A 27,902-nucleotide genomic window follows, 5' to 3' on the forward strand; every position below is an offset into this window, starting at 1 on the left:
ATCTAACTTATCTTGTCAGGCAAGTATCTCTCTGTTGTTGTGTGTTGGAGAACTCTGATTATTAGTTTGAATAGTGTTTTTGAATGGTTTGGTCCTTCATTACACGTATGTCATGTCAAATAACCCTGTGATAACACATGAGCAAGTGTCTGAAGGGTTCTAGTGGACTCCGTGATCTCAAAACTAATCTCAGCGATGTTACTTTACCTGGTTTCCCCAGGCTTCATGAATTTTTCAAAGGGGTTGTTTCTGTTGTCAGAGGGTCAGGTCAGTAAAATCTGATTTTAGAAGCTGTAAAAGCAAACATACGAGCCTCTTAAAGATCTCTTTGTGGATAAAGGACTTTTGACACCAACATTTTCTCACAGCTACAATTCGTGACCTCAGAAGACACTTTTTTTATTTTCCTGGAATGTCTGAGTATATTTTCACAAGTCCCTCTGACACTAGAGACCCTGACCTCTGGACAAGGAGAGAGGTCAAAGGAACTAATTACTGATGAACACCCAGAAAATTAAACTTGAGCATGTGAACATATAACAGTCTCAACTCACTAAAAAGAAAGGCCATAAAAACAAACAAACAAACAAACAAACAAATGTAAGAACATCCTTGTTTACACATGAATAGTGTAAATCTAAACCAGTCATCAAATCAAAGCAAATGAAATCATTTTTTTAAACTTCAAAACATTTATGACATATTGTTCTTAAAACTTTGAATATAAATTTGACATTAAAATTTGACAATAATGTTTGATGATACCTCAAGCAAATGTCTGTAGCCATACTGAATAATGTCCGTCATATTTGTGCTTTGTGGCGTAAACAAGGCCATAAGTGCAAACCCAACACTGTGACATCATGGTGGGATTTAGAGAACTGGCTCCTTGGTGTCTTCCATTACGATGATAACAGATGGGTGAGGTTTGGAAAGTAAACGGACTCTCACTCAAACACAGACACACATCATTAACCAAACGCTCTACCCTGCCCATAACGCTGAATCAGAAATGCTACATTACCATTTTTTTCATCCTAATGTCATTCCCTTACGCTGAGGTCTAGGGTTTGTGTCCGGGTCAGGTCAAAACCGATGCATTGATGCTGCTGTGATTAAGACTGGGAGAGGCTTTTAGGGTGGCGAGTGTAGCAGGGGTGAGTGAATTTTCATGAAAGCCACAGACAAATCAGTCTTCCTGAACCTTGGATGGTGTACTGCTTACTGGGCCGTTTGGGGGCTTGCCGGTTTGACTGGTCAGTGGTTTGAGACATCAGTAGTTTGAGACTCTGTTGGTTTGGGAAGTCATGGTTTGGGTGCATGGTGGTTTGAGAGGTCAATGGTCTGACTTTGAGGAAAATTATTATTAACTGACTTTTAGGGTTGCAGGTACGAAATTGTTTTTAAAGAGAAATGAAGACATTATAATAATTTTGAGCCAAAGCGTTCAAAACCATTTTTTGAAATAATGGGAGAAAAGAGTGGGATTACTGCTTAAACAGAGATGTTGACAATGTTGTGTATTCGTCTGTAACTGAGTTTTCATCCTGCTTTTGACCTTGGGCAGGCAGAGCAGAGAAAACATGTAATTGCCGCCTTAAGTTCTGTGGTTTGATATAAACACAGAACATGAGCAAATGTCCCCTCACGTAAACATGTAATTTCCTCTGGACACAGAGGAGCCCTCATCCATAGGGCGTCAGGTGCCAAATTTCATGAGAAACTTGCTCTGTTTGTTTTTTCTAAATGTTGCTTTCATGTCCAAGAACAGCTGTTACATTTAGCTTTTTAATGACTCTGGTGGTTTTGAGACCAACATTTTTTTTTATCGTAGAAGATTAATGTAGAGAATAATAGGACCTCCGAGACAAGAGCGATGATAACACACTTTGTCCCTGAGGTTTATTTGGAGCTTAGATTCAATAAAAGGGCAATGACAAAGCCAGAACTTGGGGGGGGGGGGGGGGGGGGGGTCACGTGCATCAAGAAAGGACCTGTTTTAAAGTATGCAGGGGAAAACATGATGTTTCTATCAAATGTCTGCTATTATGTGTAAACAAATTCCACAGGAAACTCTTCTCCACCAGAAATATTTGGCTCTCGCCTCTGTCAGAAACGAACACGAGTGCAAAACATATCCGAAACAGCTGACTGGACAAACATTGTGCCAGCGACACATTTATTACCGTTCCTTCAAACCCCTTTCATATCTCCGGTCGTGCGCACCGACACTTTCTCCTAAGGTGAAACTTCCAGTGCCGCACAGGAAAACGCAAAACCCCTCCTGGAGAGCGGTGAATCTCTCCGCGCCGTGCTTCGATAGAGCCAGCCAGGCCAGACTGACGTATAGTTATGTGGATTGAATCGCGTCTGGGTAGAGTCGTTGACCTCACCTGTGTAATTTGGAGGAGGAGGAGGCAGCTGTCGCTGAGCACTCAGTTGTCTTGTCAGGAACCCACGCCTTTTCCTTCTTCCTCGATCGCTGCGCCTTTTTCACCTCCGTCGCCCCGTTTGGCAGAGCCTTAGACGGGAAGCATTTAACACTATCCAAACAGATGGAAACACAGCGATGTGGAGTAGTGATGCAAACTTCAAACACTGAGGCCTTTTGTTAATAGCAGGGAATTTCCTCACAGCTGTTTCAGAGGGGGAACTTTCTCCACAGTTTAACAATAACAGAAAACATATAAAGTATGAGAGAAGTAGAGCCGACCTCGATTTGAAAATTCTGCCCCCCCCCTTTTTTTTTTTTTTTTTTTTTTTTACCTCGCGCTGTGCATGGGTTTTTTTTGTGTCAAACGGAGTGAAATGAAAAACAATGTTTTGAGGGATTTTTCATAGAGTTGTTAAGAGCTCGGGTACTTGAGAGACATATTTAGAGACACAAACATCGGATTTTAGGGCTCATGTTCTCAAAATTCCTAAACGGCTCCATTTGTGTGCTGCATCGCGTGTTGTTTTGTTGACTTCGCTTGGTCAAAATTACTTATGTGGAGGTAGGCCAAGGGAACGAAACTGTTTTCCTGGAGAGTGGAGATTTTTTTTTTGCTTTAAAACAAAAAACAGTTTCTTTTTTTTTTTTGCTCCTATACTTTCAGAAACAGACCTCACTTGGCCAGTAAAGCTCCTGGAGACACTTTGCAAAGTGGAGTCAGAGGATTATGTAGGAGGGTCTTTCTTAATAAAACGGATTAACTAACCCTGAGATAAGACTTGACAGTCTGTCCTAACAGCGTTAACTGGAAAGGCTGTCTCGTTTTTCAACAGCTTTCTCAGTAAAAACAACCCAAAAAATTGAGTCAAATCACTTAATGAACTTCTGAGTCAATTTCAGTTTAAACTTTCAACTGTCCATTTTATTTGGCCCAAAGATGGGCGGTTGGTTTTAAAACACAACGAAAAACACAGATTAAAAACGTGGTATTAGCTGTTTCCGTCGCACAGGATCAAGATCACAAGGTAAAGATGCACCATCAGACAGCTGAAAGTCAACTATTAAAAAGTAAGCAAAGTGCACCTAATAAATAAACATGAGTTCATAAACAAGAGAATACTATCTGTTTGTTAAGAGGCAACACAGGCAATTAAATGTTAACAGCTTAGCAAAGTCCACCTAATAAATAATTACATAAAATGAATTTTAAACATGAGCAGAAAACACAACCTGATTGAATGAATTGACCAGTGCAATAACAGCTGGGAAAAATGATTGTTTATCCCAGCTGGTTCGGGGGGATCTGTAATGGGAACCAGAGGGTAGGATGTGGAAGGCTAGGTGGAAAGGTTGGGTAACGTAAGACACAGTAAACTCTGCCTTCTTTAATACTATTACAGAAATCTGTTAGACTGCTCAACTGGATTCCCACGATCTTGCTGCTCACCTTAAATTTCAAGGAAGGAGGGGTTTTTTTTCGTCACGACACCTAGGTTGCCATACCAACACATCACTGAAAAAGTTCAAACAGACTTTACGTCGGCTTTATGAAGAAGTGTGATCGAGACCTTACCTACTTGAAACAGCTAAGTTCCTCAAACAGAAGAGCTACTTCTGGCTTTTCTTATGCAGTTTCCACTGTGTTGCTCTCAGATTTCAACTTAAAATCTATAACTGTTCCTAGAATCTTTTAAGATGCTGCGGGTTCGACCTTCTGACCCTTAATGACTGCGGGCTTAGGGGTAGATGGGTGCCGACTGACGTCAATGTCTTTTTCACATTTGATTGTAGAAAGGCTTGGTCACACCATTCGGAAAAATCATCAGCGACAGAGCCGTGACTTGTTTGCTCAGCTTGAAGGAAGCTTGCGATGACTGTATCATCTGCAAACTTCAGAAAATAGCGATCTTTATAATGACTATGACGGTGGTGAGAATTGAGAATGAACAGAAGTGCTGAGAGAACACGCCCCTGTGGAGAGCCAGCAGATGATGTCACTTCCTCAGACAGGCATCCATTCACCCTTTATTCTCTTTGTGTTGTTTGTGAGGAACTCTAGGCTCAACACCAAAGTTTTTGTGGAGTTTACTGAGCAGCACAAGAGGTTGTATAGTGTTGAAGGCTGAGGAGAAATCAATAAACAACGACTTGGCAGGAGTCATAGCTCCCTTAAGATGTTTGTATGCAAGGCCAAGAAGAGAAGGGTGGCATCCCGCACGCCTCTTTTTCCTCTAAATGTGAACTGGAGTGGATTAAGAATCATGCTTCTTCTGGCTCAGAGGCATCTGTTCCGCCAGCCTCTCAAAGGCCTTCGTGATCAAACTTGTCAAGGCCACCGGTCTCAAGTTATTGATGACCTTTGGATTTTTGTTCACACAACGGGTGTGTGTGTGTGTGTGAGAACAAAAATCCAAAGGTCAGCAAGGTGCAGGATATGTGTGCGTGTGTGTGTGTTTCTTTTTTGTGTGTTTCTGTGTGTGTGTGTATGCGAAATGGAGAGGTGCCAGGACTAATCTGAGAACAATAGCTGCTGAAACGTAAGACATCCTATACAGACCAACCCACCGGACACCAGAAACTGAGCACTGGTGTTCTGGTAAAAGAAACTGGACGTATTACCTTGGCCTTGGTTTAAAAATAAAATTAAAACGTGTCAGAGAGACAGAGACTGACGGCACAGGATGTCCTCACAAGAACGAGAAATCCTGGGAGATGTCTTCTGTGTCATTTCTATCACAGGACATCATTTTTTTTTGTTTTGTCAAAGATGCTGATATCACAATCTGTGCTAAATTGTTTTCTTCTGAACTTTGGATGCATACAGTGTAATATTTCCTGTTTTTCCCCCCCAAAATAAATGATTGTAAATCTCATCCGTGTGACCTGTAGACGACAATGACAAAAAGGACGGTTCTCTGCACGGCACTGAAATCTGCTTCACTGTTTTGTTGTTTTATCCGAGAAGTTCAACGTAGGGTCCACCATACGTCTTCATCACTGGTAGACTTTTATTCTATATACACTCTTGGCAACATTAAATCTCTTGGAGCACGAACCTGTGTCACAACCATCACCGTTGATGACATTTATAAGCGTTCTTGACGAATCACCAAATTTTCAAGCACAGCAGCACTGCATTCTCAAGAGTCAATCTTCAACTTCCATGTTTAGCGGCTACATTGCACGTCTAAGTGTACCCGTGGTTTACGATCCCACGTTCGCCTTCACTTGGTTTTCTTTGTTAAGGTAAATCTCTCTTGTTTATGAATATTGCTATGGCTTCTCTGGCTGTACATTTTTGCCTTATAGAGGCAATGATGTCAGCGCGAGGCCTCTTGGGTTCCCTCATTGTTTATAAGTGGTGGAAATCCTACGCTACCTAATGGTAGAGGTCACACAGAGGACATTCTCTATTTATTTTTTCGTACGTCCACCTCTCCACCTCGTCCTTCTCGCTGCTCTCTGTGTGGAAGGCGCCGACCAAAACACAGCGGTGCTCCGGACAAAAACAGCGAGCGAAACTGGCTCCCCTTGCGGCTCTGTCTTAATATAGTAATGAAATAATACCTAATTCAATGGAAAAAAAGGGAGTTGGAGGGGGGAGGGGGGGGTGCTGTAGTGTTCATGGGGCTTCATTGTTAGAGGAAACACCCTTAAATTGAGTACAATTTTCTAACAGAGGGTACCTCTCCAAACATCAGACAGAAATAAATGACGAGGAAAGCAAATTAGGGACGCCCGGAAAAGGTGGACCCCATAACTGCCATAGTATGCGTCTGTGCACAACACGCAAGCTGTTATGCACAGCGTCAGGATCATTACGGCTGTCAGGTCAGTGATGAATGGAAACCTTAGTGCGTAATGAAATGACTCTCCAGAGCCGGCTTAATCCAAAGCAGATTCGCCTACTGCGATTGGGGGACCGGCGAAGGAGGTGCAACGCATCAGATTTTTAGGCAGGTTTCTTGAGCTCACTTTTCTCTCTCTCCCTCTCTCTCTCTCTCTCTCTCTCTCTCTCTCCCCTCCTCCTTCTCTCCTCAATTTTTCTCCATCTCTCCAGATCCTGCAGCTCCCCTGACTAAATAGGCAGGTCACCCTGGAGGCTAAAATGATTGATAGACCCAAATGTTCAGCTCTTATGAGTTTCCAGACCTATTGTATTCTATTTCTCTCTCAAGTAAACAATTACTGCAGTCACCCACAGATTGCTCCCTTCCTGATTAGAAGTTGTAGGCACATGTAAAAGGCCAAAGAGCAAATATGTACAATCATGCCTTTTTCTTTTTTTTTTTTTAACTCTCGTACTCATCCTTTGTTCAGACGTTAAAAGGTCCTTCCATTACACCATGTTCTGTTTCCTCAGTAATTAGACACCAATGGGTATTTCTTCAAAGAAGAGTCGACATCACCTCCATTCAAGTTGATGGCAAATGGCAGTGGAGCAGTACAAAGAATATTTTTTCTGTTTAATTCTGTTCCAAATTGTGTGCAGATTTTATATATATATATATCTATATATATATTTTTTTTCTTTTTTTGCAAAATTGGCATTTTGACTAACTTTCTGACTAAAACTGTGCATTGTCTGTCGTCATACGGTATAGTAACTGTTTATTTGTACTGCTGGAAGCGACTTGTTCAAATGTTTCTTACTCTGAAGAGTAACTAGCTTCAGATAGAAATTAGAAATCCGACTGATGCACCAATTGTAAGTCGCTTTGGTAAAAAGCGTCTGCCAAATAACTAAATTGTAAACTGTAAAATTGTAGATAGTCAAGCTGAAGAGTTTAGACAGCCTTCAGACATCGCATTTTAATACTACAAATTCAATGCTAGAACATCAACAATGAAAACACATTCTTTTTCTTTTTGACAGTTTCTTATCCTGGCCGTATCTCATCACATCCGTCCTGAATTATGGGGCAATCAACAGCCTTTCCTGATCTGATGTGAGACGCACGAGGGCTCCTCTGCAGGAGGGCGATTTGTGGAGTCACATCTGGAGAAATGCTTTACTAACAAGGCGACCGTAAACTGGACTTCCACTTTGCCTTGCTAGTGAATATCGATTGCACTACATGAGAGAGAAGGGACTATTGTTAGCGAAACGGAGGAGGGCTGTTTTCACAATATGCAGCGGAAAACCTTCCGCCTTAGTTTGCTCTTAGTCTGGATTTGATCGTTCAGACTTATGATATGTGTAGTATAAAAGAAAGTTTAACAAGCCGCCGCCATCTACAGAGTTTCAAAACGGCAGTGAAACGCTTTCTGACCTCACTTGTAGTTTTGGGGCTCGGTGGGATCTGTTTCCTTGTAAAAACCAAAGATATTCATCAAATCTTTGGTCCGTGTTTTTTTTTAATGGCGCGTACGACATGCCATCGGGAGCCGTCCAATCTGGGGGTCACTGCAGTAATTATTTACTCGGGAGAGGAGTAAAAAAAAAACAAACGATACTTTAGCTGTGTTGAATTAGCAGAGTTTGTGTGTGTGTGTGTGTGTGTGTGTGTGTGTGTGTGTGTGGGGGGGGGGGGGGGGGGGGGGGGGGGGCGGGGGGTACATTGCACACTCTGGTCCAGGGGGTGAGGAGCTGCCTCTTTAGTCAGGGGAGTTGCTGGATCTGGAGAGATGAAGAAGAAAAAACGAGGGAAAGCGAGGGAGATGGGGGTCGAGTGGTTCACAGCGAGAAAAACATGCTTCTGTCCAAAACTCATGAGCTCATGCGAGAAGAAGGGCGGGTGGACGGGGGGGTGGGGGGGTGGACGGGACAGATGAGAGAGAGACGAAAGACCGGGGGGGGGGGGTTAGATTCGCCGTCTCTCTCGCGCAGAAAGAAAAGGGAGTTCAGTGCCGGTTAAGTCGCACTGGAAAAGCGGAGTGACGAAGCAGAACAAAAAAAAAAGAAAAAGAAAAAGAAACGAAAAAAAAGAGCGGTACGCTTTTGGCTGAACCCGGTCCATTGTGCGTCAGATCATATCGATTTCCCCCTGAGCACATTTCCACGCATGGATAAGAGTAGCCACGGGGACAATAGAAGATTTTCCAGCAAAGATATGATTTGACCACTGTTTGTTCCGGCTTTGAGGATGTTTGTGGTTTATCATTGTAGATTACTGAATCAGTTATATAGACACAGGAATTACGGTATGTGACGTCCTTTTGTTGAGGGGCGTGAGTTATTTTTAAAGACTTGACGACCGCGAGAGCAGACAGACTCATTTCCACTGCGCTTGTCTCGGGTCATGGCCTACGCGCGGAGCATTTCACAAAAGTCCAAATTGAAAAATACACCGTTGTGTTGTTACTGCGCTGTCGTATGTCCAAAAATCAGATGATCAAATGTTTTACATTCCCTATAAATATCTAGTATCACTGCCCTCAGGTCATTCTTGACTTTATCAAGTAGTCCAAGGATAAGGCTCCTGAATTTGATTTTCTGGATATCCGCTTCCATTATCATGTTTTACTAACTGTTAATTTATCGTTAGTTATGCAGGCCTCTGACGTAATTCTCAATAGCTGTGAAGATTTGTTTGGCTCTGATGGGTGTTACTCATATGACCGAGAATTTTACTCAACTCAGGATCTCAGTGACCTTGGAGAATGGGTTCGCGCTCCTTTTGGCAACTATTTGTGTCATTGGATATTCAGTTCTGACATAAGGACAGTTATGCACAGTATTTCCACATGGCCATGCTTTCACTCATAGATTCCTTCATGCAAAGAATTCAGCATGTACAAAGGAGGGTTAAACTATGTATTTGAGTCTATACAACAACCAAGAAAACAGAAATAACTAAATTTTGGATTCTCTGTTATATTCATCAAGGTTCATTTGATCTCTTCAATTTAACAGGTCGAAAACACCATTTTTTATGAAGTGGAATACCCCATTATACAGATGTTGAAATCCAGGAACAAATTCTATTGGAGTTCGCTCACAGAGTTTAGTTTACAAGCAGAAAATTCAATTCAAAATCAATATTTTATGCAGACTTATCCAGGATCAACAGCCGTCCAAATCTTGAAACTTGAGAGATATTTGAAGAAAATGCCCCTATTCAGTCTAGTGCTGACAATGTGTTTTTCAGACTCGGATATAATGGCAGGCTTGGAAATCACTTCACCTGTGAATAGTGGAAATGATTACCATTCGGCTGTGTTCGGGCTGATAGGGTCCTAATAACCAGCGGGTTGTGGGTTCAAATCTCAATACCGGTGGTTCTGTGCCAACATGACCTTAAACAAGGCCGTTAACCCGAAAAGTTACTTTAGAGCTGCAATGAAAAAGTGTTGAAGATGCTCTGAATAAGAGCATTAGCTAAATGAATAAATGTACATATTTAAGGTCATATCATATTGACACTAGAGGTTTACAGGACATGATGTAAAATACTGAGATTTGCACAAACCTTGTAAGGACAGCCTGATGACAACTAAATTTGTATTATTAATAATGTTGTTGATTATGTTCTTTTTTGGGGTAGAGTCCAACTGTATTTATCTATCAACTGCTTTCTTGTAGAAGGTTTGATAACATACCTGTATGACCTTGAGGAACAGTTAACAATAAATCATTTTGATCATTTTGTGCTGGTCACATCCTTTGTGGCTCTCTTTACGGAGGAAAAAATGGATGGAATGAGTATTGAGAACCAGATGGAGCTTCAGTTATCTCACCAGTTAATCTTGCTCATTTAAGATCAATTATCGGGTTATTACAAGAAGTTGAAGGCATGAGAGTATCATAAGGATCACAGGAGAACATTCTCAGTACTTTTCCAGTCGCAAAGGTACAGTCCAGGTGAAGTAACTTGAATTGTGTCAAATGCAATCCAAATGTATTATTTTATTTATTTTATTTGTAAGGGACCATGTACAATATTAAACATAAATGGTACCATTTGATGCATTGTACCAGAGTTAGCCGAAGGCCAATTTTCATCTGCAGTCCCGATGCATATTGTATTCATTTGCGATACAGATTGTTTATTGTGAACCCAGAGCTGATACTTGGCAGTGAGACACAATATTGGGAGTTTAACATATCGACAGTAGATACGTTGAGTACAATAATAATAAAAAAAAAAAATCAAAAGTCAGTTAAGTGATACAGGAAGCATTCCACAATACAAAGGAAGCAGTTCCAAGGCAGTGTTATTATAAACTCATTCAAAAAGAAAAAAAGAAGTTATTGTGCCTCTTATCAGACTCCTTTTCCCACCCTCTATTGTGTTTTGTGTGATAGATTTGTTTGACACTGCTACAGACTACAGTGGGTTATCAATACATCAATACAGGTCCAATGGGATTATGTTACAAATGAACGTGGGAAATGAACCTATTGGTTTGTATTCTGCCTCTCTCTCGGAAGCCGCTTTGGATAAAAGCGTCTGCTAAATGAGTAAATGTATGTGCAACAGTTTTTCCAGCATGGTTTGAAGATAAGCGTTTCAGAGGTTGACGTTCTGGAAGTTTTTAAAAGTGAAAAAGTGAATCGGCCTTTCCTGCTCGTTTTACTCGTTCGCTCATCTCACGTGGCTCCACCGATTCCACGGTCAAACTGGAGTACAATTTCATTTTTTTTTTTTTTTTGGTCTCTTTAAGGTTGCGTGTTTGTTTGTTACTCCATTCTCTCTGCGTGAACCCGACTTGAAACGAGGGAAAAAAATGTCAACAAAGCACTTTGTAAAGTCGTAACCCCCGTTCCATTGAGAGGGAACATCTGGTTGGGGGTTTGCCAAAATATGAGACGATGTCGTTCACGTTCTGTGTACATCCACTGCTGTGCTTACACCAGTGTGTGAAGCGTTGTGTGTGTGTGTGTGTGTTTTTTTTATCCCCGTAGCAGTTTCCAAAAGCTAAACTATGTTTCACTCACTCATTGATGGTCAAAACAAGCTTGATCCCTTTTGTTAATATTTAATATGACTGGCAGAGAATAAAGACCAGTGTTGGTGGGAAGGTTGCGGTTGGGTGGAGGATGGCGGGTGGGGGTGTGGGTGGGTTTGTATTAGTGTGGTGTAGTTTTTCTTCCTCTATGCTAATGGCATGGCAAACAGATGGTGTTGGATGATAGCTGAAAGTGTTTTTCAAACAGATTTAAAAAATTGTAGCCACAGAAACCAACTTTTACAACAACGCAGCAAAATATCTGGGATTAAGTAGCCCCATTTTCACCATCTTCACCATGTTTCTGACTTTAGTATCAAACATAATGTTTAAAGCCATTGGAACTTAAAAGTGTATTCACTAGGGAACTTCATATAGGTAAATAAATGGATATCATTGCATGATTAAAAACACATTAGAGAAGTTTGTGACATACTTAGTTTAAGTATGTTATTTTATGCCGTATGTCTAATCTAATCAAAAACTGAGTAAACACATACATGCACTGATCTTGGTGAAAATACCCTCGATCAATGAATGCTTATTAATATATTAAACAAAGTGTGAAACCATTGCACATGACCTTTGACCCAATGTTGGCATGACCCTGTATGATGAGCAAAATGGTGAGTGTGTCTCTATGTGAATCCTTACCACAGCAGTAACTCAGTTTATTCTTCGACTCTACTCTGTTTTAGATGCACTTAGCGTAGTCTGGAGAGGGGGTGTGGGGTTCTGTGGAGTATTTTTTAGGGTCAAGAGGTCTGTGACAGGTATGAAGCACCAAATCCGGACACTAAACCACTTCGCTTAGGGTCTTTACTGTCTGGAAGCACCGTCTCTGGAGAACGGCTAATGCACTAGAGGAACAATAAACATGCTAGGTTAAACTTGAAAAGCTGACAGTGGTTGAACTTGTTTTATTGGGGTTGTCAGACTGACCACAAAAGTCCATTAACAGAGAAGTTCGAAGACTACATGTTTCACGGTTCGTTTAGTCTAGGACCATAGGAAGAGATTTACTTAGATTGATTCCAAAAACGAATGCTAACCGTTACCTATAAAAATTTTTTTTTAAAAAAATCAACCACTTTTTAATGATATTTCGAGGTGACTGACATTTTGTGTGATGTAACAGTGTTACTTTAAATGGTTTACAAGGTTGAATTACACAACACCAACAACAACCCAGCAATTTTGTGGACACACAAAAAAAATTCTTTTGTCTTTTTTAGAATAGATGGAATGTGTAAGAGTAAGGAATTGTTTCAGACTTTTAGTCCAGGAATGTTCACTCTCTTTTTTTTTCTCCTTCTATAATACTTATGGGGTTTTCCATAGCTCGTATTCATCGGCCAGTGTGTATGTGTGTGTGTGTGTACATGTGTGTGGGTCCGCATATTTCTCATTTAGTGGAATGTGAGCTGTGTTGTGTGGCCACCTCGATGTCATGACTGGAGCCGGCGTTGGACTGAAGCCAAAGACTTTGGGGGTTGAAATGAGTCGGAGATGATAAATATATTGGGAGGGGCATCCCAACGCTGAAACATAACGACTTGGAGAGTAGTGTGGTCGAAATTGGCTTCGGCTGACTTAACCACAGAGTGACGACAAAGCTCATACGTCCTCATTTGACCGATCGGTGCATTTGGGGGAAATGATTCAGGAGAAGTCACAAGCCTCACGGTCACCTCATTGAACCAAGAGAGTATGGTCATTTCCTTTAGTATTGTCTCCAGCAGGAAACCATCACAGATGAGTAATTATTGGCAGCCAAAAAACATGCCTCGAAAAAAGCCTTCTACCTTTAAAAGTGCTTTTTAAAGAAATTATAACAGTTCTTCTTCTTCTTCTTCTTCTTCTTCTTCTTCTTATCGTCATCGTCATTGTTTTGTTGTTGTTATTGTTGTTGTTGTTGTTGTTGCTGTTTTTGTTGTTGTTGTTATGCGAACAGAACAAGGTTTACATGTTGCTTCCCATAAAATACTTGTGATGTTGAATGGCTACTGAGTTTCCTGTCTAAACATGTTCTCAGTTGAACCCAAGTGTTACTGCAGAGATCAAACTGACCTTGGTCAAATTGGCTCACAATTTGCTAATCAGGGAGGTGCAAAGGTTGCTCAGACATGTCACTATGCATAGCCTTTTCACAGCCAGCTGCCCTGCGGGGAAAGACAAGCATCGTTAAGTACTTAACTAGACATGTGGTGTTCAAGGGTTTTTTTCCCCCTTGTTGTTACAACAGGTTACAGCACAAACACAGATGATCACTTGAATGACAGAAATATTGGTGTTTCAGTGAAGTTTGTATATATTTTTTTAGTCACTTATATTATCCCTGTTCTCAGATGAACTATGGATAATCATACATGATTAAAAAGAAAGAAAGAAATAAACAGAGGAAAGCAAAACACTCAGCCGCAAGTGTAACCTAAATTACAGACACTGTGCTAATAGTGGTTCAGTTTGAGGTCAGACACACAACCATAAACCTCAGACTTATGTATAAATATAAATATATGTAATTACTGATTTCTGAGTCGGTCAATACTGTGGCAAAAAGTGACTGTCACAAATACGCATAAAATATAGCTCCCCCGTTTCATCCCTGACAACGTTCAATAAAACACTTCAAGCATGTGTTGATTAAACACAGCTACACATCGCCTTATAACTGAAGCTCACCAAAGGATCATTTCACTGCCCTTGAATACGATCACCGTGTTGTCAGAGGATTATTGTTATTTGTCGAACAGCTATGGACAGGGAGACTCAGTAAGGCTTGACCCGGGGGGGGAATATCCTAGAATCGGAGAGAGAAATCTGGGATTTGACCCCGCTGCAGGGGTTCAGTTCTAGAGCAGGTATAAAAGGAGAAGAACTCAGGTTCAGCTCTAGGCCAGAGTTAAACCAGCATCCATCAGTGGCTCGGTAGGCAACATTCCAGAACATAAGAGCTCTTTTTTCGGACGTAGCATCCACCCAGACCAGACGTTCCCTGCGTCAGGAGACAGCAGAGGTGTTTCTCTAACTGCTTTAAGAGCTCCTGAATAATCGTTTCCTTGAGCTGTTGCAGCAGCAGGAGCAGGAGCAGAAGGGGCAGTGCTTCCCTCTGTTAAAGACATTGTGAATGTGAACGCGAGGCCGGGGAAAGTCATAGAGGAGCACATTCCACCAGGGTCCGCTTGCTCATGCCCCATGTGATGAACAGATGGTTCATACATGCCAAGGGTTTTGGAGGGATGAACTTCTCCTTCATGTCCCGAGGCAGAATTACACACGGGCATTTTTGGGTTTTTTTTTTTTAAAACTCCCTTCTTCAACATTTTGAAATAGTCGACGAGAGAGAGAGAGAGTGGGACAGAGAGAAAGAGAGAGAGAGAGAGAGAGAGAGAGAGAAGAGAAAAAAAACCTGCCTCCCAGCTGAGAATGGTTAACATAAACAAATGCACATGAGTCTGTTCGGCTCAAAGACTAGATCTGAAGCATTGACCGTCGTCTTTCATTTTAAAATACCGACCCTCTCAAATCTGTAAAACATCGAGAACTATCTGAAGTCCCTACCCTCAAAGTTAATCCGAGCTCTTATTTTACAAGCTTGTTTTTATAAATCGATCCCACCTGTGCTAAATTAATGTACCCATTGTCGTGACACTAAAGCTGGAGTGAATGTGCACGCTAAACTGAACACCTCTCTGGATTAATGAAAGCATCAGAGGTTAAGCGCCTTGAGCTCAATCATTAATGGATATTTTTAATCTACTGATCTTTTTTTTTTTTTTTTTTTTTTTTAAACCGAGCCTTTTTCCAAAGATTGCAAAAGGAACGAAATGTGAGATTTCGCTCACACTGATGATTCAAAACAGTTTGCTTTGGACACATCAAATTGTCTTTTTGGCTTTGTCACCGTGTGGACTTTTTCTCCAACCATGAAATACATTACCCACTGCCTCTGTTTTCTCTTGAGTGTAAGATGGCTGCTGGACTTGGCCCTGATTTACAGCGGCCTCCTGCTTAAATGTGTTAAATCCTAAATCTACAGCAGACGCCCCCGGTTTCATGTGAGACACCATTCGGATCTTATAAATCAGGAAGCCCGGTGCCTTTATTCTGGATTCGTACAGTCACAAAGTTATGCAATTTTGATGGATTGTGCAAAAAATGATGAAAGGTCTAACTGAGGGTTTTTGGATTAAAAGAGTCGCGTTTCTCTGAGATCAAGAATCTTTTGCCGAAAGTCCAAGTCACAAAATTTGAGTATTATTTTTCTTCTGCATCGTTTTATGGCTGCAGACAGCTGTTTATTCTGCAACTGAACACTTTTCTTCTTCTTCCTATTTCAAAATTTAGCTTAACCCTTCAGCGACTCCTCATAGAAATCTCTAGGGCAACGTACCCTAATGGATTTATGTGTTGCATGCGTTGTTATACATGAGAATAAATGTCTTATAACAATTGATTATTACCTGTTATTGCTTAAACATGACAATCAACAATGATATTGCATTAGAGAATGGTAGCCTAATAAAGAGGTTATGGCTTATAATGCATAATAGTGTTACAGCTTAAATTTTTCAACTGGTATTGCAAGAGCTTCAATGTTTGTATTTCGGCGTTTTTAATCCAAAGATCTGTGTCCACTTTCCTCAGATTTTTAATTCCATTTTTAATGTCATTTGTTTCTACTTGTCTCACAATGAGGGAACACAATGTTTACTTTAAAAAAAAAAAAATTGTTTCATTCATGTTGTATTCTGAAAACCTCATCTATGGAATGAAATCCAAGGCTTTGATGTTTCAAACGGAAAGCCTCATCTGGTCTCAAAAAGAGTGTTTCTGAAGCTTCACAACTGTTTTGTAAGCACTAACTCGATTGTGCCAAGATGCTATAAGTTCTCTTGACCGTCGAGCGATTCTGTTGAAATTTTAAACATGGTGTATACCGCCTGCATTCAGAGTGCATTGAGTGCATGCTGAAACTGAAATTGCTCCAGCGTTGTAACGATGTGCTTAATGTTTGATTATTCTACATCTGTCAACATTTAGACAGCACCGTCTCCATTCCCAGTTGGAAAGGAGTACCTTGAAAAATGATTTGATCTCTTATTTTTCTCCCCATTCCCTCCTGCAGAGTACTTTTCATCTAATTGCTCTGGTGTTCCTGGCAGGATATCTTTCTCTGCTGTGGTGTGTTTGGTTTCTCAGAGACAGAGAGAGAGAGAGAGAGAGAGAGAGAGAGAGGGAGAGAGTGAGAGAAAGAGAGAGGGAGAGTGAGAATGAGTGAGTGAGAGAGAGAGCAAGAGGGAGAGAGAGAGTTTGCGTGTGTGTGTGTTTACTGTTATCAGTGAGCAAAGAGATATGGATAGATAGATAGGTAGATAGATAGAGAGTCAGAGAGCGAGAGAGACAGAGAGAGTGTGTGTGTGTGTTTATAAGTTTCAAGTTTCCAGTTTATTTAGAGCTCAATATCACTGTTTACAGTCTCAAAGGGCTTTACATGCCCACAACAAACGAAACAGGACGGCACCCCCTGACTTAATCCTCATGGCGAAAAAAACTCCCCAAAACCCCAGGTGTAACAGGAATAACAGGGGAAAAAAACTGTTGTTGTCAGTGGGCCCAGAGATAGCTGGTATGGAGAATTTAGACCAAAACCCCGCCAGTGCACATCGTCTTGCTACCTGTCAGGCATAGAGCAGGAGCAGAGTGGGCAGAGCAGCTGCATTCTCCCGTACTGAGACAATGCACCCTGGGAGTGCTGCAGAGGGACCATGGTGAAGCACCTGTATACTGTCTGGTCTATCAGTCTATTACTTCCATCTTCTCACTTGAAAGTATATGCTCTCAAAGTTAAATTTTAAAGGAGAAACTGCTGAGGTGACGTGTGTAGTCCAGTCCACCACTGTCCTACTGTACAATTACACAAAGCAGTCTCTGTTCTTTTTGGCTGGGCAGTTATTTAGCAAGCGCCAAAGCCAGGCACCGCCCATCCGCCATGAAAAGTTATTATTAGAATGGAAAACGTCCCCCCACAAGTGCCGTGTACTGTGCGGTCATTTAATTCAACTATGTCCTGTCAAGTCACTGTGACCATGGATTCCCATGACATCATCAACTCTGAGGAGTAACCCGGAACAGTTCCCGAGATCAGAGGTGGGTATCAACGGCAACAGTAGCCAAGGAAACCAAAGCACTTTGTAAAGGTTAGATCAGACATGTTTTATGCACGTGGGCATGCTTTAACTTTGTAAGATGATGGAGACAATGAATCTCTGAGAATGTAGTTACAAGAGCCTATACCTGCAATTAAGTTCATGCTACACTTTGTATTTTGTGGCTTGAAAACTTGTAGTTTCCACTGAGGTTCAAAGGCCAGTGTGTCTCAAACGGGAAGGCGCTCACGAGATGATTATAAGCTGCCGGTTTAAATCAAAAACTGTCAAAAGAATCCATGTCACTGTCCTGCCAGAACAGAACTTGAACCGGGTCCCAATGATGTTCGCAGCCTATTTGGCCCGGAGTCTGAACTGACATCTTGACATATCGTCCTCGACTCTCCCCTGCAAGGATAAAACGATCTCGCACGAAAAAAAGAAAGAAAGAAAGAAAGAAAAAAAAACCTCCACCCCACATGGTTTCAAACAATGAAAAATGCATGGTAGAAAATTACTATTCCATCTCAGCCGGAATACAGCCTCTGTGGGATTATTAAAAAAAAGAAAGAAAGAAAGAAAATCATGAGCATTGTGGACTGGATGTGTAAACACTTATTGATCATTACCCTGGGCTGATTCACAGTACAGTGATCTGTTATTTCCACAATGCTAAATAAAAACTGATGCAGTCAGCTGTAGAGGGAGGCTCATAATTCTTTGTGCCTGAGCCTTTGTGTCTTTTATCCACTGTCTGTTGCCAAGTTGTGTCATCTTTTAACTAACCGTGCATATATTTCTTTCTGGATTTGGAGTTGCTCCATTTGATACATTTACATTTTATGACCAAGACAAGAAGACAAAAGCAGAAAGGAGAGAACAAAGAGGTGAAAAGCCTGACAAACGTCTTTGACAAGATGACCTAAATATAGAGTCTCTTCTGGACTGTCTCACAGGAAGGAGTGTTGACCACCTGGGAGTCTGAGAAGTATAGTATTGGCTTAGAGCAGACGTCTTTTCTGTGTAGAGAGAACCACACCTCATCAGTTCAAGCCTGACTCTACTCTCTTCTTCATCCAGATATTGTTACACAAACAAATGCTGGGCTGAGTTATTAAACTCACTGCCAGTTAATGAAGCAGTCTTACACTTAAGCTTCTCATTTCTTTCTTTCTTTTTTTTACATGTTTATATGTGATAGTGAATCGTTTTTATTTTAGTTATCGATGCAACTGCGAACAAGACTCAAGAATCTTATGTTATATTTCACGGTATAAATGACGCATGTATACATAACGTATACACACGTTTAAATAACTTATGACCATGTAAAGTGTTGTCCAAGTGATTTGTGTTTACATCCTTTATTGTATCTTGTCATTACATTTTAAAGGTCACACCCTAGGGCAGCACGGTGGCGCAGTGGGTAGCGCTGTTGCCTTACAGCAAGAAGGTCTCAGGTTCAATTCCCGGCCGAGCGGCCAGGGTTGTTTCTGTGTGGAGTCTGCATGTTGGGTTTCCTCCCACAGTCCAAAGACATGCAGGTTAGGTGAATTGGAGACACCAAATTGCCCCTAGGTATGATTGAGTGAGTGTGTCTGCCCTGTGATGGACTGGCGACCTGTCCAGGGTGTTTCCCCACCCTATGACCGCTGGGATAGGTTCCTGTGACCCTAATCAGGATAAGCGGCTTAGATAGTGGGTGAGGGTTACATCCTGCTCATGATGGACATATCATGTATATACACAGCGGATATGCAACCTCTTTTTTTTAATTTTTATTTTTTATTAGCATGGCACAAACAGCTCTGAAATCTTTCAATAAATTGTTCAGATGTCGCATTCTTGGTGGGTGGCATAGTCATACAGACGTTATTTACTAGCAAATCAAGTTGTAGGGAACGCCATGTTACCGATTAAAGATGTCCTGGTCGTTCTACCTCATGTAGAGCTGAGGAATACATGTTAGCCCTGGGTGCGTGTCCTGGGATGTGCTGGTTTTAAAAAACCTCTCAGAGTGCTTTGAGTTGGATCGTCCGAACAGCTGGATTGCTCTGCTGTCGATAACGTTTGGGATTATGATGGTCGTTCATGTTATATGGTTCAGTAAGCCTGCTGCCGCCCCTTTCTCTCAGATGCAGTTACCAGTGTGGTTAACCGAAAAACAACCGTAAGATCTGAGTACATACGTGGTTTTCATGTTGGAAATGTGTGCATGAATACAGTCCTTCACATTTACTTTTAATCTCTTCCCCCTCCATATGCATAACAGTAAACATCTGTGATATTGCCTAAGGGAAAAGCATTGATTCAGCCCTCAACTTTAAACAAAACATTAAGCATGTATAACCAATAATTGTTCCATTACAAAACTGTGTTTAGAGGTTTTCTTTTTTGCCCCCATTATTTCTTTCTTGTTATTTCTGGCTTTTTTTTATTATTATTATTTAGAATGGTTTGGTGCATTAACATTTGACTTGGAGAGAGGCTATTTACCACACACATTTCGCAACCACTCTGTATGTGTGGAGATTCAGGAAAGCCCCTGGAGCGTCTAACATTTTCTAATGGAGTTGTAGGACTTCCTGGAAGTGAGTACAGAGGACTGGACCACCTAAGAAAAACAAACTTCCACAAGCTCAGCCTTCGGTATCTCATCTCCTAATACAGGCCACTCATTCAAGTGTATGACACCGAATCAGTAAAATCTGATCTCGCGGTTTGTCGTTTATCTAAGCATGATTAAAAGAATAAGGAAAAGAGCCGATTAATAGTAGCTGTGTGGATGAATGAGGGTCTCAGAGAGGCTGGAGAGTACTTCACTATCTGTAGTAGGGCAAAAACAAGGTTTCATGCAGTTTCACAGCATATTTGACTGTGTACAGGAGTCTATGTTTAACCTGTGGTAAAACCAGGGGATAATTAAGATAAAACTGGTCACACAATGCACAATAACAGAGCTACACTGTCATTGCAAAACTGGAACACGCCAGTTTTGTTCAGATACGTGCTAGTCCTGCATGATATGTTAGTAAAGAAATCACTCTCTGTTTAGCCTTAAAGTCAAGGGGAGGGCATGAATGCCGTGCATTAGCATTACCATCTTAATGGGGGCATTCATTGCGTTTCTAGTTGCAAAACATTCTTTCTATGTTTGTCTCTCTCTCTCTCTCTCTCTGTGTATATGTGTGTCTGCGTATATGTGTGTCTGTGTCTGTGTCTGTAAAAACATCTTTTTTTCTGACTTCTCTATTAATAGCTCCCCTCAGCAGCATGTGTAGAATATTCCAGCAGTTCTTATAAACTCCCTCACCTCCCTCTTTCGTTCCCTTTCCAAGTGAAACCTTGGCACGAAGCGTCGTCAGCAAAAGCTCCAATGCATTTGACTTTAATTCAATTTCTCCACACTTATGATAAATAAGTGGAGGCAGCAGTGAAAGGGTTGAGGGACCAGGGATAAGAGAGCTCAGAGATTTGGCCTTTTGGCGTATAATGTCTTCTGGGCGCTTATATTTTTTGTGTATTTGGGAAAAATGTTGAGGATTGCGGACTACTTTATCAGTCCTAGGCGCAGTTTTCCTAAACACTGCTCAGTCTTTTCCAGTCACTCCTCAAGTATCTATTTCTTTCTATCCGTTATTTTAACGAGGAAAATAGGAGACTCCTTATCTTGGACCTTTAAAGTTTTCCTTCTTTAAACCTCTTTTTCTATACCATGAAACAGATTGAGGACAAATGAAAAGAAGACGTTTACTAGATGAGCAATACAGACTTCTCCCGTTTAAAGTTTTAACAAGCTGCGAGCTCAGTGACATTACTCACTTTCTCTTTCCTGGACAATTTTTTTTTTTATTGCGTTTTTCAATGTAAGCTGACAGTGGTCGTTCACCCCTCTGCACTTGGAGATGTCATTTTTATGGTGTACCTCATCTGTTTTTCATCTGCACAAATTTGCTTACATCCTTTGTTACCGGATAACGTGAGACATACACACCAGACGCTACCTTCTGCTCTTTATTTTTAGGCTGTAGTTCTAAAAAAACGGTTTGATTAAATGTTGTGAAACTGTTCCAGGCGGCATGCCCATCTCTAAGTCTCTGGTGGGGGGTGGGGTGGGGGGGTTGCATTTGGCTATATCATGGGATTGTGGTTTTGAGTTTGGACAGTTATCCACTTGAGATGTTTCTAAATGAATCATTTTAAGAAATTGGGATGAAATCAAAACTGAAACCAAGAAACTTCTCCATGGAGAGCCATAAAATGGATTAAACAGATGAGTCATTCTCCTCCTCACACATATGATGTTTTTTAAACTAACGGTCACACTAGAGTCATAGGGTGTTATTAGTAATCAAAGTGCTGCATTTCCTGTCGTCACAACCCGATGCAAACTGGGCTGTGTTCCCAGCTTAAGTATATCTGAGGTTGAGATGATCTAATGCTACATGAACAAAGTGCATTATGCTAGCTGATGTCTGCGATGGTTTCAGTGAAGAGAACAATGCATCTAAGATGCTATATCTTACAATGCTTGTAGCGTTATGGTGTATTTAGGCAACCTACCCTTGATCGTCTTGCATTCATGAATAATGACAAAAATATTCTGTAGGCTGCATCAGTGTACATAGTGTATATCTGCATCTGTTTAACTTCTCATTTCCCGCTAACGCTACATAATGAAGTTGGCCTACAGGCATCTCATAAGAGTAACACAGTGAGTTTAGTTATGTGTCCCTTCAAGCTTACTGAGCCGTTTTCAGGCATGGAGTGAAAATACATTACATTTCCTGAGCTTCAAGACCCCCACGAGTAGTATCCAGAGGAGATTTAAAGCTGTATAATGTACTATACAGGGTCTTGTGAGTGCTGGAGCTCTTTCAGGGTTTGGGCAGATACTGGCTGATCCTGTCGTAGGCTCGGTTGAAAGCCAACACCAACAGTCTGCTGTTACCTCCTGCCAACAGGACCCAGTTTGGGTTCCTCCATTTTCATAGCCCACACGTTCAGGTTAAGTCCTGTTTACACAATTATGATGACAGGAAGGAGAAAATAGGAGGACAAGAACTTTTAATTTAATTTTTTTTTTTTTTTTTTTTTTTAAATCATTGTCATGGTATACTTAGCCTTCTACAGAACACAAAATCTGTGTTTATGTAAGCAAGAGGAATAACCTTCCGAATGCCAAACAAATGTCACTTAAAATGGAAAACAGTGACTGCATTAGGACAAAGACAATTCAGATTCACTAGCATAAGTAACTGATCCTTGCTGCTTTTTCTGTGGCCGGAAGAGCTCTATAAATACTTAATGTGGGGATCTTTATACAGACACCAAATTGAATCATTGCTGCTGTGATTCTGCTTTGCTTTGTATGGCTCCACAAACTGTGAAAATATTCAAGTTCGGTAATGGCTGTATATGAGGAGGAACTGCTGACCTTTCAAACATTAGCATTGGAAGCACTGTGAAGTTGTGGAATTTAATATTTGTTTGATCTCTGAAACTTTGTTTTTACAGTTGTCTGTTTTTCCATGTGTACTCACCGGTATGTTTCTTTTACTCTCGGTTTGCCTTTAAGCAAGACTTTTGCAAAACAGAATGGTTAAAAAAAAAGAAAGAAAGAACAGATTAGAAAAAAAAAATTCTCCATGGTGTTTTTTCAATTCAAAGTAATTAAGGAATCCACCACTACTTGACAGATTACAACAAAAACATTCCTTTTGATTCTTGCCAGTTATGCTACGCTCATTCGCAGTTGTATATTTAGCAGCACCTCAGGCCAAACTGCACTCGTGAAGATGGTTATGTTGATATGATGTATTGGGTGACTAATTTCTATACTAGAGGAATCTCAACATTTTGTCTCAACATTCTTTGGCTTTTGTTTTCCTAATCTTCAGCTTCTTTCTCTCGCGCCTCTCCGGGGACTCATAATCGCAGTTTCTAAGGGGCGAATGGAAACAAACCAACGAACTTCAACATCAGCCTACGGCTCCTGTGTTTGACAAACCAAATGCTTTGAGAACACAATCAGATGAAAGCGCTTTTTGCGGTCTTTTTTCCCCTCGGCAGGGTCAAACCTCAGTGTCCTTAAATGTCCTACACTCTGTTTGACATATTCCAAAAAAGATCTACATCCACAAACCAGGGCAGAAACTCGGTCATGTGCCCAGAACAAAAATCACACAAGACCAGCACTGAGCTGGATCTCCTCACCATATTTTGGCAGAACAGTCACAAACAGATCTCTCGGCCAATCCTCCAACCCCGAGTGTTAGCCTCCTGCGTGTGCTGGCTTCCTAGCATTCATCATCTTGGGTAGAGGCCAGTGTAAGTGCTCATAAATATGGTCATTCTGAGGGTGGCTAAGACCTACCGTTAAAGAGAAGTATGTTGTGTAGCTAAACGCTAAACCCCTCTCGGAGATTTATCATTGCTAGGTTCTTAGGGCTTAGCCTCGCTTGCTGACAGCTGGGAATGCGCCGAGCTTTCAGGTTGATGCCCTGGCTGCCTGCGTCCTGTCAGCGCAACAGTGAGCGTTGTTGATCTGACAGGGAGAAGGAGAGACATCTAGTCGTCGGGGGGGGGTGTTTTAGGCACATGTCTGTCAGCTCTTGTGTCCCGGCTCCTCGCTGACAAGCCCGCATGGCTGAATTCCTGGATGTTCATGAAAGACGTGCTACGCAAGTGGTGCATTCTTGAAACAAAATGGGAGGTTTTGTACTGACTGATTGTCGTCCCTTCTTCCTGTAATCCTTGTCAATGTGTCAATTTGAGTTGGACGTCCCACCCTCCATTGGCTTAGATCAGGCTTACATAAGACGCATGATCTTTGGGTCTGGCAGTAATTGTGGATTTGGCTCTACAGCGTTGTAGAGATAGTCATCCTTCTTTCTGATACAAGTATCAACCTCCCTCTTTGCTTGCTGTCATGACCAAGAAACCACGCTGTAATCTATCTAAACGTTAAGAGTAATACAGGGACTTAAACACAACACATTGACAGATGTGGAAAAGAAGCCATAAAGGTATTTGAGTATTTGACTGTGCTGTGTGTTAAAAAAACAAAACAAAACAAAACAAAAACCAATGTGGATTTGTCCCTCACTGACTTGTGTTCTCTTAAATGGTATTTCCTTTTTGACGCAGATTAAACTTCTTGATTTATTATATTTGTGATCTGGTTAAAATTTTCAGAGGCCTTGCACTGATGAGCCCACGCTATGTCAGTTTGTCTGTCCTGCAAAGGAGTTCTGCTATTATAATTCCACATTGTTAGATTATATTTACAATAATAACAATCTTCATTACACTGGATGATGGTTCTCTGCAAGGTTAGTACAAAGGCAAAATGTAATAAATGCTACTAATAACAATGTACAGTTGCGGGTCTTATTACATAATATTTACACAGAGTGCTGTAATCTAAGACGAGAGCAAATTTTAAATCATTTTTATTAGGGTCCTGGGCTGATGTGCATAATGTTGTTATCCGAACTGTCAGATACCTAACCCGGTGTGTATGGTGATATAAATATACCTTTCTGAGTCACGGACTCCACTGCTATCTGAACTTCAGGGAACGTAAATTATGTCCATCAAAGAAAAGTAAGGGAAACCGTCCAGTCTAAACATCTTAGAGGGTGTTGGTGATAAATTCAGTGTAGCGTAACCGTCCCACGGTTAAAGGACTAAGGTCAGCCAACATTTCCCAGAATTAACCAGTCACTGCGCTGTGAATGTCAAGTTAAGACAGTAGCCATCTGGATAGTGTTCATAAGTTAAAGTCTATTTCCAACAACACTCTGAACAAAAAAATGACAACAACAACAAAAAATCGAATCCTCAATGCAGCTCACTGGATGTGACTCAGTTCATCATCTTAACTTTTGGCATCAGATTAAACTCGTAGAACTTTTCCTTTGTTCTTGTCCTCATAATGCCCCTCTGTGGAAACATATATAATATATTTATAATGTCTTGTAAATTAAACTATGTGCTATGTTTGTGTTTGTGAATTTGTCAGTAACTTTAGGCTACTCATAATCCCCATCAAAGTGCAATGAGTCCATTTGAGCTGGGTTCACATATTTTTGCCACTATATAAAGGCTGTCTGACCAGTGATTCTAAGGTTGTAAGGAACCAAGTGAAGTCTGTTTGTTACCACCAAAGAGAACACCAACAGCATGAGATGTTGTTCCTAAATCTACTTAGCTGACTGGGAGACCGCTGTTTTCCCCCTGTAATGGAAAATGAAACCTATGGAAAAAGCTGATAATGAAGCTCAAGAGTGAGAGAAAAAAGGGAAAAACGTGTATTGTGAGATTTCTTTTATGCAAATAGTAAAGCAACACTGTTCTGAGACTTTTAGAACACCACATCGTTTGTGTTTTTGATAGGCTTTGTGATTAATAGTTGTAATTAATAGCTGGGTAATCAATCTGAGTACTTTCAGGCAAGCTTGTGTGATGAAATGGGTCCTAGCTCCTGCTTGCGATATATTTTTGCACCATTTCAAAACGGGCTAGTTATAACCAATGCACAGCAATAGTCTCAGAGTCAGGTAGCTTAGTGCTCAAAAAAGACAGCAATAAACAGAGAGGTTGGTGGGTGATTTCAATGGAAAACAACAACAAAAACAACAAAACAAAACAAAACAAGATCAAGCTGTTTGATGACATGTTTAGCTATTGCCTCATCCAACCCAACAGCAAGCTGCAAGCTTCATGACCTCCCTCCCAATCATTTTGTATTGCAAAACAGCAGTGCTAATTTAAAACTGAGGGGTTGTTTTACAACCAGAAGATGAAATTTAACAAGGAGAATCCGTTTTTGCTAACAAGGGGGGAGGTCAATGTTTCACGCCCTCTTTTAAACACTTAGACAGAGGTATGCACAGTTAACAAGGGGGCGCAGTTTGGTCCCTCTTGTTAACAAGTGGGACGACATTCCAACCTCATCACGGGTGTACAAAAATGTTTTAAAGTGCGGTGTTGACTAAAAGACTCATTTGGTGAGTCCCAAAGTATGTTTAATACATAAGAAGGTGCAGGTGTGTAATACATTAGGACACTTTTCATGCTACCGACTAACCTTAACTTGACTGTCTTGGCTCTAGTCCTTTCCACACCAAAGAGGACTTTCAGTGCCCGAAATCCTGATTCCTTAAACATTGACTGCTGTCCTTGCGGTGGGTGCCAAACATTTGGAGTGGTTTTAGAACCATCTCAGCTCAAAGACGAAGAGACTATAGCTATCCAGTATAAGCAGTCTCTTGGATGGGTCTCATTTTCACAGTGGAGCCAAAGGTAATGGAACAGGCTGTTCAAGTCCAAGAGGATCAAACTCCAGACCGTTTAGGAGGTTATCATCTAAGAGAGAGAGAGAGAGAGAGAGAGAGAGAGAGGGGAAGTATCACAGCCGTATGGCCCCTCTAAGTAGTGTTAAAATGGTTTGTCGTTACATTTAGGAAAACGAGTTGGATCCGGCAAAACAGGGCAACACGGAGTGGTTTGATACACAAACTAGCGGCGAATTCTCCCCACACCTTCTGGTAACGACATCGTAACGAAATGTTTCCTTTAAGGTCAAAGCATGAGTGTTCACTCTGACATGGAACTGTCACGTGACACGGCATCTCATGGTAAACATTTTAGCTGTGGCGAATGTGCAAGCTACGGCTAAAACTCGAAATTCTCTAATTTCATTCTCCATTGTTTTTATGGCGTCACTAAAACATGCTCAACGTATTCATGGCCTCTTTTCTTTTTCTAAGCCCTGTCCATTTGTTAGCGATGCAGGTACAATAATTCTGACTCAGTATTGTGCTGAGTACTCAGGGATCTAACAAAGAGTTAACATGAAACCGTATGTGCTACACCCGTTTCGCATAAGGTGTATCGTATAAAGCCCATACATTATCTTTACTCATACATGTATTACTAATATCAGTTTACAACATTATGTTCATAGGTAAAGAACAATTTAAAAATTTGCAGTTGCTCAAGTGGAAAACAGTAAGGGAAGAGAACCAAATTTGACAATTTTGGTTTTTCCAGTTACATTTATAACCATGTTCTGAATTGGACAATATATTTGATGGGATGCTTGGTTGGATTTACAAAGGTTTCACTAAAATAAAGCTTTCTGAAATGACACTTCTTTCGACAAGGACACTCTAAAGGACTGAGCTTGTTTATGAAAGGGGATTTTTCTCATCTCCTCATATTCAGTGGAAAGGCGGATCAGGGTGGTACTGAAAAATAAGTCGATGACTTACACAAGAATTCCTCTATGAGCTAAAATCTCCGATATTCCACCCCTCCTGCTTGGGGTGGCTCCAGTGCTCTTCTGTGGAAACACTTATTGTTCCCATGCTGACATTTTTTTTTTTCCTACTTAAAAAACTGAAAGAAATGTCTTT

Source organism: Chanos chanos, chromosome 1, assembly GCF_902362185.1.
Source record: "Chanos chanos chromosome 1, fChaCha1.1, whole genome shotgun sequence".
In the NCBI taxonomy this organism is placed as follows: Eukaryota; Metazoa; Chordata; class Actinopteri; order Gonorynchiformes; family Chanidae; genus Chanos; species Chanos chanos.